At 45.4% G+C, this 6,000-nt stretch overlaps 1 protein-coding gene across 9 annotated transcripts in view; it reads right to left on the reverse strand.

Moving 5' to 3' along the window:
- IFT88 (intraflagellar transport 88) overlaps positions 1-3,761 on the reverse strand; it is a 132,958-nt gene extending 129,197 nt beyond the window's left edge. For 5 of the 9 annotated variants that reach the window (XM_058690360.1, XM_058690344.1, XM_058690354.1 and 2 more), the window contains exon 1: positions 3,597-3,758. The gene's annotated coding sequence lies outside the window, so the exon portion shown is untranslated. Of the gene's footprint in view, positions 1-3,596 lie in introns of all 9 variants that reach the window. The other 4 variants (XM_058690327.1, XM_058690316.1, XM_058690305.1 and 1 more) reach the window with 2 other exon arrangements.
- Between the last annotated feature and the right edge of the window lie 2,239 nt (positions 3,762-6,000).

Below are 6,000 nucleotides of genomic sequence, written 5' to 3' on the forward strand. Positions count from 1 at the left end.
TGGCTGTCAGTTAAGTGTCCAACTCTTGATTTTGGCTCAGGTCACAATGTCATGGTGAGTTCCAGCCCTGGGTAGGGCTCCGTTAAGACAACATGGAGCCTGCTTGGGATTCTCTCTGTCCCTCTCTCTCTGCTTCTCCCCTGTTCACGCACATGCACATGAACTTTCTCTCAAACTTAAAAAAAATATTTTTATGTGAAATATAAAATTATCAATTTTTTATAATTCACATAGTATAAAACTTACTTTAAGGTGTACAATTCAGTGTTTTTTTAGTATGCAACTACCACCACTATCTACTTGCAGAACATTTTCAACACCCCATTAAGAAATTTGGGACCCTTTTAGCAGCCACTCTCCATTCCTCCCTCCTCCCACTTAGCCTATGTCACTAATCTACTCTGTCTCTATGGATTTGCCAATTCTGGACATTTCATATGGAATCACCAATCAAATTTTTTTCATCAGTCAAATGGAATCATCCAATATGTAGCCTTTTGACTGGCTTCTTTCACTCAGCATGTTTTCAAGGTTTATCCGTGTTGTAGCATGCATCAGTACTTCATTCCTTTTTATGGCTGAATAATATTCCATTGTATGCATATACAATATTTTATCTATTAGTTAATGGACAGCTGGATTGTTTCACTTTATATCTATTATAAATAATGCTGCTATGAACATGTGTGTACGTTTAGTGCGAACATAAATTTTCAATTCTATTGATATCGAGTGTATACCTAGGAATGGCATTGAGTCATATGGCAACTCTAGTTTAACTCTTGGAGGAGCTGCTAGACTCTTCCAAAGTGGCTGCACATTTCACACTCTGCCAGCAATGTATGACAGTTTCGATTTCTCCATGTCCTAGCTAACACTTGCTAATGTCCCCATGGCCATTCTAATGAGTATGAAATGGCATCTCTATGGTTTTGATTTTCGTTTCCTTGATGACTAATGATGTTGAGCATCAGTTCATATGCTTATTGACAATTGTACACCTCTTTGGAGAAATGTCTTCTCAGATGCGTTGCCCATTTTTAAAAATTGGGTTGTCTTATCTATGTTATTAAAGCTATATATTCTGGATACTAGCCCTTATCAGATTTATGATTTGCAAATATTTTATCTTTCATTTTCTTGATACCACCCTTTGAAGTGTCCTTTGAATTTTGATGATGTATAATTTATCCATTTTCTCTTCAGTTGCTCGTGCTTTCAGTGTCTCATCTGAAAAAACCACTGGCTAACCCCAGGTTAAGAAGCTTTACACTTGTTTTAACAATTTTATGGCTTAACTCCTACATTTAGGTCTTGAGTTAATTTTTCATTACTTTTTAAAGATGAAAATTCACTACTATGGGAGAAAAAATATCAGATAGAAACGTTTATTCCAAATACCATCAAAGGTATTAGGGGCGCCTGGGTGGCGCAGTCGGTTAAGCGTCCGACTTCAGCCAGGTCACGATCTCGCGGTCTGTGAGTTCGAGCCCCGCGTCAGGCTCTGGGCTGATGGCTCGGAGCCTGGAGCCTGTTTCCGATTCTGTGTCTCCCTCTCTCTGCCCCTCCCCCGTTCATGCTCTGTCTCTCTCTGTCCCAAAAATAAATACCATCAAAGGTATTAAAAGTCACTGGTATACAAATTCCCAGTTCTAAAATAAATAAGTCATAGGGATGTAAATTACAGCATACAGACCATAGTCATAATATTGTAGTAACTCTGGTGACAGATGGTAATTAGATTGTGGTGATCATTCTGCAATGCATGTAAATTTCAAATGAAAGTGTCATGGGGTGCCTGGGTGGTTCAGCTGGCTGGGCGTCGGATTTCAGCCCAGGTCATGATCTTGCACAGTCTGTGATTTCGAGTCCCACATGGGGCTCTGTGCTGACAGCTCAGAGCCTGGAACCTGCTTCAGATTCTGTGTGTGTCTCTCTCTCTGCCCCTCCCCCGCTTATGTGTGCTCTCTCTCCCTTTCTCTCAAAAACAAACATTAAAAAAAAATTTTTAATATAATATGCATGTTGACTATACTTCAGTAAATAAAAGTTTTAAAAATAGGGGTGCGTGGGTGGCTCAGTTGGTTAAGTTTCCAACTCTTGATTTCCGCTCAAATCATTATCTCGGGGTTCAGCGCCGACAGTGACAGTGTGGATTCTTCCTCTCCCTCTCTCTCTCTGCCCCGCCCCCACTCTCTCTCTCTTTCAAAATAAATAAAGTTTAAAAAAAAAAAAAGAAAACAAACACACTTAAAAAATTTTTTAAATAAAAGTCACTGGTATAAGATATAGAAAATATTTTAACTAGATAATGCTAAACCAGTGGTTCTCCAACTTTAGCATGCATGACAAACCTAGGGGCTTGTTAAAATACACATCGTTACTCCCCCACCAGCAGAGTTTGAGATTCCTTAAGCCCTGGGTGGGAGTCCTCACCACGGCCTTTATCCCTGGCGATGTGCATTTCCAGCAAGTTCCCAAGTGTTGCTGATGACGCTGGTCTGAGGACTACTACGCTAAAGGAGGGCTGATTATGAGCCCTATTTAGGTCAGTTCACCTTACATGCATGTCATGAAAACAAGCAACTTTCAGAAGCAGATATCCTTCTTGCCGGGTTGCAACCACAACCCGGGAATTAGTTTACATCTGAGACTTTTGCTGAACAGACCTCGACTGAGCAAATTAATTGTGAAGATGTAGAAAGTGAGGCCAGGAAAGTGAAGCACCCATAGGTGATAGCTGGGGGTGGCAGAACAAATACAATTTGGGGTTTTCAAAAGCAGTGTACACACGTAACAAGCTATTCGTGTTGAAACAATCTGGGGACACACATTAAATGCCAGTAACACCTTTTTTTTTTTTTTTTTTTTTAATGCTGAAGTTATTTTTTTATGATGCTCTTCTATTGACTCTGCCGGACAGACTACATCCAAGATGCCTGCTGTAGTTCCGCAAAAGCTCACAACCAGAAAATCCACCCGGTAAAAAAAGGAAGAGTGGAATTTTAGCTCTAGAAAGAATCTTGGAAAAACAATCCTTCAAGTCTCTGGAATTCTGTTTCATCTTTGTGCGACTGAGTACAGGTTTACGCCTTCTGGTGTGTTATTATTTCACGAATTAAACCTTGCATGAGAAAATCTCAAAAGCTTTACACAAGACACACACACACACACACACACACACACACACACACCAACGTTCGCGGTGTCATCCGCTATGAAATTCAACAGCTGGTGGCCAGGTCTAATCTGGGTTCGAATCTCCCGGCTGCCGTGGGACTGCGGTTCGGGACAGCCATCCCGCCCCGCTAAGGGGGGCAACACAAACTCGCCCGCCACGGGAATCCACGTCCGCGAACCCACGGCCGCGTTTCTGCGGGGCCTGCAAAGGCCCGCAGGGGCCGGGACCGGAGGAAGAGCCGGTGGGCGGGGCAGAGCCCCTCCGCAAACGAAGCCCCCTCCCCGCGCCGCGCGCGATGACCCGCGCGGGGGCGTGCCGCGAGGGGTCGGCCCCAGGACGGCCGCCCGCCGCGGGCCCCGCGCCTCGCCGCCCGCGCCGGCCCCTGGCGCTCTCAGTCCCGAGGCCCTTCTCCTACCTCGCGGTGAGGGGGAGCGGGGCGGCCGCGAGTCTAGCGGGGACGACGCGGCTTTCTCGACAACCTACTAAGAGCCCGCGTAGGCCAGAGCGCGGCGCCAAGTCGTTGCCACGCGCGGAATCCAAGGAAGCGGCTCCCACAGTCCTCCGCGCCAGGGCGGGGGAGGAGGAGGAGGGGGCGGAACCGGAGAGGAGCGAGGAGGGGCGGGGGCGGAAGGGGGCGTGGCCGGCCCGGAGCCGGACGCGGTTAGAGGCGCGGGCAGCGAGCGTGGAAGGGGTAGGAGGGGGCTCCGTTGCGCCGCCTCTGCTTGGAGTACTTGGGAGGAAAGAAATCCACAGTCTGTAAATCCTGATGAAATCAGCCGGAAGGATTACCCAGGGATGAGACGAGGTTATTATAAAATATCTGCTGGAGCCACCACGCAGATCTTGTGAGCTTGGAAGCCAGTGTTCCGTGTCATCATGGGCTCCCTTTGGTCACCCTGTGAAGTGACTCAGATGAGATGCCTGTCTTCGAGGCCTCGGCTCCTTCCTTTTCTCCTTCCTAATGTCTGCACTAGGTGTTCCCACAGCATGCTGTGCACACCTTATCCAAGCTCTTAATGTACTCTTGTCTGATGAGTGCCTTAAAGGGTAGGAACTGAAACTCTGTGTCCCAACTACCTGGAACCAGGTTCGTAGTAAAATTTAATAAAGGCACAGTATGCATGAGAAATTCATAATTGTTTAATATCATTAGTTTTAAATTTTGAAGATTAATGGGGATCATTCAGGGGAAATGTAGACACTGTAATTAATGAATTTCAAACATTAAGTATACGTTGGGAGACAATTTTTTTTTTAAACGTTTTTTATTTATTTTTGGGACAGAGAGAGACAGAGCATGAACGGGGGAGGGGGAGAGAGAGAGGGAGACGCAGAATCGGAAACAGGCTCCAGGCTCCGAGCCATCAGCCCAGAGCCTGACGCGGGGCTCGAACTCACGGACCGCGAGATCGTGACCTGGCTGAAGTCGGACGCTTAACCGACTGCGCCACCCAGGCGCCCCGGGAGACAATTTTTTAATGATCATCTCTGAACTACTGTGGCGGTTAATTTAATGAGTCAACTGGACTAGTCCGTAGTACCTAGTTTTTTTGTCAAACAGCAGTGGAGGTGTTGCAGTGAGGATTTTTTAAGATGTACTAGACTTTGGGTACAGCAGATTACCCTCTGAAATGCAGGTGGGCCTCACCTAATCCGTTGACAGACTCAAGAGAAGACTGAGGTCCCTGGAGGAGGAGGGAATTCTGCCTCTGGAATGCCTTCAGACCCCAGCTGCCACATCATCTCTTCCCTAGGTCTGCAGCGTTTTGGCCTGCCCCGCAGATTTTGGACTTGTCAGTCCCACGATTACAGTAGTCAATTCCTTAAAATAAGTCTTTATATATGCATTCTTTGGGTTCTCTTTCTGTGGAGCACTCTGACCAATAGAACTATTTCTTCAAGGATATTTGTAAAGGAAACAGCTTTGGAAGAATGAGATGACCGTCTCCCTCCAATGCCAAAGTCAGATTTGTTGCTGTCAAGTATATCAAAGATTTAATGTCGCCCTCTGAGGCAAAGCCTGGACACTTTGGCCTGAAGTCCATGATGAAAGACTGAAGTTTCCTAAGCTCAGGCTTCCTCAGCAGTGATACAAACCCATCGCATGTGCAGCACCCGCCTGGACTACCATCACGGGACTTGGGAGGCAAGGAGAACTGAAGGGATACGAAGCTCAGGCTGCTTGCTGTGCTGTGAATAATCAAAGTCCTCTGTCTCTGATCCCAGTACTTTCTGCCAGCACTTAGGAAGCTGTGTTAGCTTGTTAGCCTGGCAAGAGGGTAAACTCTTACACAATTTTTCATCGAGCTACAATGTTTAGCTTAAAGCATATGTTTATTATATATTTGTTGAATTAATTAGTGAACACTGTATAACCCTTCGCTCAAGTTGTTGGATATAAGACAATTTTTGTTATCTCTTTAGGTCTCCAGGCTATAAATTTCTAGCCTTCACACACACACACACACACACACACACACACACACACACACAAAACCTATTGGAAACAAATTCAAGTTCCTTTATATTTGGCTGCTCTTTAAGCATGATACAGTTACTTACCCAGAGAGTGGTCAATCATCTCGTTCATTTTAAATATTGTAATGCAGCTCCTTCTTATTGCACGTACATCTATATTGCCAGACAAAATGTTAGGGTCACATAGCTTGTATATCTCAAAGCTCCAGAGGACAGAGATTTTGTCTTTTTTGTTGTAGACTATACCCTAGTGCCCAGGGAAGTGCCTGAAAGTAGTTGGCCGTTGATAATATTTATTGAATAAATTGCCAGGGCTTGTAATGAATCACATATAGAGGCAG

Source organism: Neofelis nebulosa, chromosome 1 (assembly GCF_028018385.1).
Source record: "Neofelis nebulosa isolate mNeoNeb1 chromosome 1, mNeoNeb1.pri, whole genome shotgun sequence".
Lineage (NCBI taxonomy): Eukaryota > Metazoa > Chordata > Mammalia > Carnivora > Felidae > Neofelis > Neofelis nebulosa.